The sequence below is a fragment of the Ostrea edulis genome, chromosome 3 (genome assembly GCF_947568905.1).
Source record: "Ostrea edulis chromosome 3, xbOstEdul1.1, whole genome shotgun sequence".
Classification (NCBI taxonomy): Eukaryota; Metazoa; Mollusca; class Bivalvia; order Ostreida; family Ostreidae; genus Ostrea; species Ostrea edulis.
In genome coordinates, this window is record NC_079166.1 from 85,854,271 (window position 1) to 85,865,099 (window position 10,829).

At 32.9% G+C, this 10,829-nt stretch overlaps 1 long non-coding RNA gene across 1 annotated transcript; it reads left to right on the forward strand.

Annotated features, from left to right (window-relative positions):
- The first annotated feature begins 7,356 nt into the window (after positions 1-7,356).
- LOC130052954 (uncharacterized) lies at positions 7,357-10,627 on the forward strand. The gene is made up of 2 exons (XR_008801337.1): positions 7,357-8,361; positions 8,794-10,627. It is a non-coding gene; the product is annotated as an uncharacterized LOC130052954 (long non-coding RNA).
- The last annotated feature ends 202 nt before the right edge of the window (positions 10,628-10,829 follow it).

The window sequence follows — 10,829 nt, forward strand, 5'->3', positions numbered from 1 at the left end:
GTTATCTTCACATTTCATTGATCACTGTTCGTTATCTTCACTTGTCATGTAAGAAGATAGGTTATGACTGTTTCGTTGTTTGTGTCTTTGTTGTTTTGTTATCAAGATGTCATGGCAATATTTGCAGCAGGATATTTTGATGCGAGAGTTGACTTTTATAGATGACCGTAATTCAGATATATACCACATCATCACATCCCACTTCTGGTATACCCATGGATCCGTGTTTGCCCAACTCTTTATTTTGCATTACTCGTACAGGTTATGAGGTTGATCGTTGTTCGGTATTTTTACCTTATCATGACCAAAGTTTGTAACCATGGCAATGGAAATATTTAAACTCTGGAAACACGACGAAAAGAAGATTCTGTTAAGCTACAGAGATGTATAACGATTTGTTTCATGTGGTAAGTTATGGCAAATCATATACACGATCTTTATTATGGACTGCCAGGAGGTGGTCAGATATTTTATATACATTTCGGAAATGTTACTGTGCTTCTGCGGGACTTATTTTTTTTTCTCTTCTCAGAATTACCTTATTTTCATTTATTAAAAGAAATTTTTCGCTCATATAATAATATGAATATTCAATGCTACATACAATTTAGTTCATGCTTTTATTTTAGACGTAAACAATGTATTTCATATGTAGGTCATCCCAGTGCTTAATCGGATGATAATAATTTACAATATTAAAAGTAATTTTCCATTGATATGATTATATGAATACTTCAAATGCATTATAAAATTTAGTTCATGTAATAATTTTGTTTTTTTGTAAAAATTGTGTTTTGATTTTTTTCATTCATTTGCAATCATGATTTAATGAATCTGTTCTTGGATTGAAGAGTGAACAAGATTTAATTACATCAAGATATGAGCAAATCCTTCACATCTACTTAAATGATAGTTTCTCCCAAAAGTGATTTTGTCTTGCAGCACTTTAATACTTTTTTAAATTATTTTATTCAAAGTCTTCATTCTAGATATAATCAAAAGAGTGCTGTAGGTTTAAAGAATAATGCAATTAAACAAATTAATTTTTTAAAATACATTATCTCCAAGATAAAAATGATGAATTAGAAGTAAGATACAAATAATGGAAAGTTGTGGGGGAATAAATGATGATCTCGTCACTTCATATCTGCTTTTCTTGTAAAATTCACGTGGAATGAATGTGAGTCGTTAACGTGATATTCACGCGTAAAGTGATTCACGTAAACGTTACATGCGAGGCATTTGCATATGTACTACAGAAAACACTTTGATACCATTCAGTTAAGAAATTAATTCATTATATATATATATATATATATATATATATATATATATATATATATAAGATAATACACTTTGAGACTCTTCACCCAGGAATATCCAATAGAGTACGCTAAAACTCTGTGAAATATATTCCAGTGTGAGGGAATTCTCTTCATATCATCTCATATGCTTTCAAAGACTGAGAGATATATCTTTTATTTACATGTTATTTATCTAAATTTTATTTTAACAAATAAACAGCGTTGTACTCTGTAAGTGAAGTGTATTCATACGATGTGACAAGCATGCTTTAAAAGTTGAAAGCCAAGGATATATTAAGCTTGAGTTCTCTTAGTAAGAATTTTAAAGTGAAAAAGGAAAGAATATGTAACGCAAACACTTTGTTGTTGCATGTACTATAGCAAAAACTGTAATATCACTGTTATTAGGAACTCTATTTCACAGCTGTGTTCTGTGATGGACTGGAGTAATTGTTTATTACCAGTAAGCATAGACTTTATAGTATTAAAGTATTGACTGTACAGGAATTAATCTAAACATAAAGTGGGATGTTGTGCATACATGTAAATACAAAACAATGTAGACTAAAATAGATGATAATAGACAATAGTACATTTGATAAAGGATAACCTCCAAAGCCTTATCTGGAGCGCTGTATTCCAGATCGGGCGCACGGGTCAAGAGATCAAGCACCGTCCGCCTTAGATATCAGTCATGAATTGAACGTAGCAACTGTTTCTGTTCCTAAGATGTCCTCAAAAACCCAGGTCCCGTCGGTCACTGTGGGCGACATCACGATACAGACAACCCCTCGCTTCTGCATGACGCAACGCACATAGTGTAGGGAAATTACCCAAAACTAACAAGGCCTCCAATTCTGGAAAAGACATGAACATATACACTGTACTTGTGAAACGTGAAACGAAGCCACGGACGTCAGCGGTGGTACTAGTGAACTACATTCGGTAACCCAGTGCCTGCTTATACCGCTTCTTGTCTGCTTTCTAACATTCTATCATTTCAAAGTTAATATTTGTGTAATGGCGGTTTCACTTTGTAAAGCAATATAGTAATTTCTTACTACATAGACAATATAATGATTTCTCGCCTTCAAACTCATCTGATATATCTTCATATTTCCAGAGACCTGGTCAACAACGAAAATAAAGTGATGGCCAGTTGGACAGTTGGATTTGTCTGCGCTTCTACTTTGTAAAACTCGATCAAGTTATCAATGTTGGATAAATGAAGGATCTGTCATATTTGCTCAGAAAACTATTTAGTTGAACACGAAAATAATCATAACCAGTTTTAAACTATATTATTTGATGAATAAGATTCCTGCACGGATTGTAAACATTAATTGGGATTGCGGTCTTTGGATATTTCAATGGGGAGGTAAACACACTTATAAGGAAACTGTTTAGCTCATAATAAATAGAAATATTCCTTTGATTTCTTACAAAAAAGTTGGATTTGCATATAAACTTAACAATTTTGCACAATGTAGAAATTAAACATTTCAAAAAGATCAAGATATAACATTTTGACAGGAAGGGGAAACTAGGTAATCTAAAATACCTACACCCATATTCACAAATATTTCAACCTTATTTTAACGGCAAATGAAAGTTAAAAAACATTTGATCACAAGTAGTGTCCATTAAATCAAATCGAATTCTGTTTTAATTTACATTGAGCGACAAAAAAAGTATTAAATAAATTTTAAAGGAAGAAATATCATGAACACCTGTCCGTTTCTTCTCACCTGTTGTATGCTATTGAAGTCGTTGAATAATCTACCCACCACCTACTAGCATGGGAGACATTCCAGACGAATAAGAAATCAATTAAAGTTACCTCAATTTATCTTCATATCAAGGGGAATTCTACAACCAAGAGCACGGAAGTTGACATATTTGTAGGTACATTCATCATTGATTGAATCGTAAGTCTGTGCAGTCTTTTACCTTTCTGTAGCCCGGAAGGTCTTACCTATTATATCTAACAGTGAAAATCAAAAAATAGACTTCGCGAGGACGATATTATTTCCGCTAGCAGGTGTTAAAAGGAACACATTCCCGCCATTCTGAGAATTCTCGTGCACATTCCTTTCATTCATTCATACTTGTTTTGTTTGCCTGTCATAGAACACAATGACGAGAGCTTATATCTTACAACACAAATGTTTATTTGATATTCGACATTAGAATATTTACTATGAGTGAAACATGGCAACTTTGAGCGTACATCTCAGATTTATCATGATTTGCATAGTATAATACATTAGATATTTCATATTTCTATAATCATATAAATTGATTTATTTTGTACTATGCTATCTATAACTTTTATTGGATATGTTCAATAGATATCCAATAAATTGGGTAAATATTGTACATGTAATTGTAACATAATTTATACTTTATCTCTATGTATCTGTAAACATTGTAAATATAAAACATAATTTATACTTTATCTCTATGTATCTGTAAACATTGTAAATATAAAACATAATTTATACTTTATCCGTATATATCTGTAAATATAGTACATATATATTAATTTATACTTTATCTGTATATATTTGTAGATATTGTGCATATATAACTTATTTCACCTTTCATTCAATGTAAAACTTATACGGTACCAATTTTGATGCACCAGATGCGCATTTCGACGTGATTTTGTGCATGGTGAAAGAGAATTTGTTCGTCAAAATTTGTGAATGTATTAATGTACATTTTGTGCTGCATTATAGGAGATCTCCCATCTACTGAACAGGACTTTAAGCAGGTATTGACCAAGACATTGTGCATGTATTACACGAGACTTTATACATACATTACATGTATTGGGTGAAAAAGCGAAGATAACGAACAGTGATCATTATTATAAATCCTGCAAAGAATACAAAATTAAGAGTTGGACAAATTAAGATGACCAGACACACCAGACGTGGAAGCAGGTGCCTGGGAAGAATAAACTTCCCCTGGTGGCAGGTCACACCCACCGTGAACCCTATATATGTCAGGTAAATGGTGTCTCATTTGAAGAGGGAATAGTTTTGAAGGTGTATAAAACAATGGAATATATGTACTACAGGATAGTACATGATGATAAAAAAAGACATAGATACACTCGATCTATTATCATTAGACGTCCCTTTTCTCGGTTAATTAATTTAGATTTATAAATACTCCGGAATTGTTCAAATTATGATTTTGTTTTTTAGATACATATGTATTCGTGATAGTCATATTAATGGTTAATGGTTAATTTGATTTTTTTAAAATTTGAGACCAAAAGAAAAACAATCAAATTAAAATTATTTGAATGATCGGAATTATTTTTCTGACCAGGATATGGGGCTCACGGCGGGTGTGACCGGTCAACAGGGGATGCTTACTCCTCCTAGGCACCTGATCCCACCTCTGGTATGTCCAGGGCTCCGTGTTTGCCCAACTATCTATTTTGTATTGCTTGTAGGAGTTATGAGATTGATCACTGTTCGTTATCTTCACCTTGCATCAAAGACGTCTTCAAATCCCACGGTTGATATCCTTTTGAAATACACAAATTTTGAACCATTGTTGTTTTCCTTATTTGAATACGTTATAAAGATGGATGCTGTGCGCATTTCATCTCACTCCGCAAGCTAAATTCCCATTGAACAATGTTCAGTAATTACCTTGCGGATCTTCTGCTCTTTTATTACATTGTGACTGGTGAACAGGGGATGCTTACTCCTCCTTGGCGTCTGATTCCACCTCTTATGTGTTCAGGGATTTGTCTTTGCCCAACTCTTATTGACCGTTATCTTCACTTTTTCATTCACTTTTCAGATGTTGTTTTCTTCTTTGCCTTAGAGCATTTGAAGAAAGTTACCAAACTCACCCGCTTATCAAAAAATAACAATAATGGTAATGAGCAAATAAATATTAAAATATTAAGTCTAATATCTTTCTATCAATATATAATCCACTTGTGATCTGTCGCCTTATCCTGAAGGTGATGAACTCTTTACCAACTTCCGGTTTTCCAAATGCAGGAAACACAGTAGTTCTTTATTATGGAAACGTTTCCATATCATTTACACTGGTTGCACTGTCTAGTTGAAATGCACATTCATCTGTAAATGTAAGATTTTACCCTGAAATCGACTTCTTGGTTTTAAAATTTTCCTTTCCTGTCAGTCAGTTGTTGATATTCATATCAATGAGAAAGCGAAAATTACGAATAGTAATCAACATCATGATTCCTATAGAAATACAAAATTAAGAGTAACGCAAATAACGCAAATATGACCCCTGGACATACCAGAGACCAGGTGTCTAGGAGGAGTACCCATCTCGTGTTGACCTGTTACACCCGCCGTGAGCCCTATATCTACATCAATCGGTATCAATAACCACTGTCATACAATTTGTATTCATTTCAGCTGTTTCTTTTTAGATGGTAATTATATTTTCAATTCGCTCAAGAACCAAATGATAGAAGTAAACAAACTTCCCAGTATACTGGGCGTTAGAAACTTGACTGCTGCATCAATATTCTGAATTGCGACGAGGGGTAAGCGAAATAGAACGGCGTTTGAATACAGGACAATGTCAGTTTATAATATTTGTGTTCGCGCTTATTTTGTATACTAGATTTGTTAATTTTGATTATGGATTATGATATTTCTATTGATTAATTTTAATTATGGATTATGATATATCGGTGTATTGATTGTGAATATGGATTATGATATTTTGATGTATTGATTTTGATTATGGATTATGACATTTCTATTGATTAATTTTGATTATGGATTATGATATATCGGTGTATTGATTTTGAATATGGATTATGATATTTTGATGTATTGATTTTGATTATGGATTATGATATTTCTATTGATTGATGTTGACAATGTTTTATTATATTTGCACTTACTGATTTTGTATTTCATGAATATTGTGCGCTGATTTTGATTACGGTTTATGGTAATTGTTCTGATTTTAGCTATGGTTTATGATATTTGTGCTGATTTTAACTATGCATGTTATATGATATTTGAGCTGAATATAGCTATGGTTTATGACATTTGTGCTGATTTTAACTATGGTTTATGATATTTGTGCTGAATTTGGCTATGGTTATGATATTTGTGCTGATTTGGACTATACTAAATGATATTTGTGCTGATTTTAGCTATGGTTTATGCTATTTGTGGTGATATTTACTATAATGGTTTAACACCTCCGCTGGGTAGGAGGGATCTTCTCAAATCTATCGTCATCAATTCTTTTGTAATTTAAATCTGGATTAAGATGACACAAGTGACTGCGTGCGCATTAAGACTTTCTACACCTTCAACTGACCATCTGTGAATAAAGAAAGGCACAGACGAGTGGAAATAGACGCCCCCTGACAGTGGTTTTACGTTAGACCGCGACAGGAGCGGCGCAGCATATAGTATATATATAAAGAAGATAGTAACCTATTTAGTTAAATCAAATTTATCAAATCGACAGTTCTACACACCACCGGGTGAGTTTGTTGTCCAGGAGAATGTTCAAGACTGGAGTTTTGTTCTTGGTTTTAGTGGTGGGGAGCGTTTTAGCAAGACCGCACACGTGCAATCACGGCAAGTACTTGTAGTATATAATACACAGTGTTATGTTTCACAAAACACCGTATACGACTAAGACAGACATTTACTTTCCGGAATATTGTCATTCAATCGCAAGCATTATGTCTACAGGTAGTTTCTGCAGAATTTATTCATCACTGGACCGGTTTTTTTGTTTTTTTTAAATTCCCAATCAGAAATATAAAAGCAAAAGTAAAAAAAGCATTTATTGATTAGAACTGTTACATGTACTGTGAGCATTTATGCGATTGCAATATAAAAAAAAAGATATTCTTGTCTTCGTTTCACTCTAAAACAAAAGGGTTTGTTTCTGCATCAGAAAAATAATAACCCATCCATCTATGATCAACGTTGTATATTTTCTCACCTCAAACAAATGATGTGAAGCTGTTAGAGTGCATGTTTTTAAAAACATATTTCATTTTCAACCTGTTTCAAATAATTTCTTACGATTACATGTACAGCGGTCTCGAAACAAAACGAACTATCAATTTTTGCATCGGAACAAATTCCTATATAACAATGAAAACAAGATAAAAAAAAAACCATAGTAATAGATAGTTAATAGATACTTTAGATAAATGTTAGCTACTCTAAATATCGCCATTAATGTCACAAAAAGAAATGGTTTCTTAATTGTTATTTTTTAGTGTTCGTAAACTAAATGTTGTTGTTTTTTGTTTGTATTTCAATGTTTTAAAGGATAACAAGTCATCTCTTCGCCTATCCACTTTGATATAAAATATTTTGATTGAAAAAATTACGATGGCTATTTTTTTTTAATTTGTACTTCAATTATTATTACGTTAAGAACAAATACCATTTCATGATTTTTTGATTTTGACCAAAACGCCTTAGTATAATGTTACCTCTTTACAATATTCCGATGGCCATTTAGAGAACACTTTCGTACTGTAGACTTGTCACATCAGCTTTGTTCATTTTTAAAAGACACACAGAGTAATGCATTATAAAAAGGGCATGTCTAAATTATTTGATATTTTGTGAATGATCTACATATCTTGTAAACATTTATAGCTCAATCTGCTCAGCGGCTATGGGGTGCCTTAAAGCTTTTTAAATAAGATATTTGTTACTATTATCACTTTGATGTTCGTTTATGCTGATTTTCATTTTTGATATGCTTACATGTTTGCAATTTGCATTTTGTATTAAATCAGTACTGAATTAAAAAAGGAGCTAAAATGTTTATGGAATGTACATTTAAGCGTAATCACGGAGACATTAAAACAGATCTTTTCTCCGATTTGAGACATTCCAATGTAATTTGGCAAATACATTGACGTCTCATGTAAATCGTTTGTATGCAATATATGCTGACTTTTCCATTCTTGTTTCCAGAGCTCTTACGTAAAATAAACAAGATGGATGACGACGGGTTCGTGCAGGCCAAATACATCAAAGTCCTAGTTAGCTGTGTAAGTACCGGCGATAGCAAGATAGATATCCAACAATCCACGTTTTTCTGCTTGAATTGGTAAAATTGTTTTGCAGGGGCGGATCCAGGGGGGTTGGGGTACGGGAATTGTAATCATAACCATAAACTTCCTCTCCATTTGGTTGGAAATTCTGTAACATTTAGAACCCTTTTGGGTTGTATGAATTAAACTTCCGTTGAAAATATTTTGGATCCACTCCTGTAAATTGTCACTCCTCCAACCCAGACCCAGAACGCATTCATTTTTTTTCAATCCATATTGAGAAATAAAGTAACAGTTAAAATCGAAGATATTCATCTGATAAGTTCACCGATTTTATCGAAGTTAAACATCAAAAGGTAGGATGTAAACGATATGCATGACATAACACATATATATATATATATATTTTTTTTTTTTTTTTTTTTGCAGATTTTACGACACAACAATCTGATAAAGAACTTAATGAATTCAAGAAAGTAAAATTTGGAGACATACTTAGGAGTTCAGTTGGTGCTTTCTCTAAAATGCGCTTATTTTGAGGGATGTTTAATACCAGAACTTGATCAAAGGTGATCAAAGACACAATTAAGGAGAAAACAGGTGTCCAGAGATTAAAATAAGTCCCCATCGCATCGCTGGTGATGTGATGATAATGTGCATCTGTGATAATGATTATCCAATCAAAAATTGTCTTTCATGGCTTTGTCCTCGTGACGTAATCTGAATGAACTATGTACTCGTTTTCTATTGATGTAAGTAAGTGCGAGCGGATTTCTTATTTCTGTGCGGATCAGACTCCCGCTGTTTCGTTTTTGCTTTTGACTGTTGTGTCTGAGTGACCCCCGCTGTTTGAGCCGTGTGTGCGTCGTCATTGTCCGAAGTTTTCGTCATAATCCGCTGGTCCTCGGCAGGAGACGTACATCCAGTGCAGTGTGATTCATGTGATACTTATATGACATTCCATCATTATGCTTCTCATCAGATCACAGTCGCCTATACCTGTCAGTATTTCTTCCTTTCCAAATTATTATCCTCTATTTTCTAAAGAAAATATCATTGTCACTATTTCTTTTAGCAGCATATTTCCCGCGGCTACTTTTCTGCTATTTTAATTTCATGCGCTAATTATTTTTGTTTTAACGTGAGTTTTATTATATTTTAGTAATACACGTTTTTAAATGCTTATTTTCTAATGAAAGCGAGATAACTTGAATTCTATACGAACATTCACAAGTAAAAACAATTATGGTTTCAAATAAATGGAGTCGACTTTTGCAATTGTTTAGATGCGGGAAAATAATTGCATTATGATGGAGCTCAGTGCTATTTTCAGTGAAGGTTAAACAAGTTTATTCCGGACACCAATCTCCTATACATGTATTGAAACATTTTTTGTCGTATGAACAGCGAGTATTTCAAGTAATGAACAACGCGAGTAGATTTTATGTAAAAATGCAACACATATATCCCCATTTCCTTTCGTCAGATAACTTGTTCAATACGATCTTAATTATATAAACTCAAAAATTTTATGGCGCACAATTATACTAAACTGAAAACTATTTCTGTATCTGTTGATGCTTCTGATGAGAATTATCCATGTTTATGCAATCATTGTAAGAATAATTATATGGGTATGTGCCAGTGCTTGTAAGGAAAGCATTTATGTATGTGCCTGTAAGAAAAATTATCTATGTATGTGCCGGTGCTTGTAAGGAAAATCATTTACATGTATGTATGTGCCGGTGCCTGTAAGAAAAATTATCTATGTGTGTACCAGTGCTTGTAAGGAAAATTATCTATGTGTGTACCAGTGCTTGTAAGAAAAATTATCTGTGACGTGTCATTTGTTGGTAAGGAAAATTGTCTGTGTATGTATCATTTGTTGGTAAGAAAAATTATATATGTATATGCCTGTGCTTGTAAGGAAAATTATCTGTGTATGTGCCAGTGCTTATAAGGAAAATTATCTATGTGTATGATAGTGCTTACAATGAGAATTGATGCTTGCTAGGATGCAGGATGATGCTATGTATTTATGATATTATTTTTACCAGATAGTTTACCTGTGTTCCATTCATTGTGTGTAAGTGTTGCTTTTTTCTGTGTGTCGTTGTGCTAGTAATTTATCAGGGTGACAGCTATTTGAAACAGATGTGCAATGCTATTTAATTTATTCGTCTATTTATTTATATAAATGTGTCATATCGTTGCTTAATTTCTTGATATTTATGAAATCGTTGAAATACATATTTTTAAACAATGATGCATTCCTGTCGTCTTTCTGTGAAATGTGTATTGACTGGAGAAGCCGTTGACTTATCGTCCTACATAGTTATTCAAAGAAGTCAAAGTATCATATTATTTTCAATAGTTAATGAAAATGCCAAAAGTTTCACTTAGGAAATTAATTTCTTTTTTGAAAATACATGTACATGATGATGTACACTGTGACACGTGCTTCA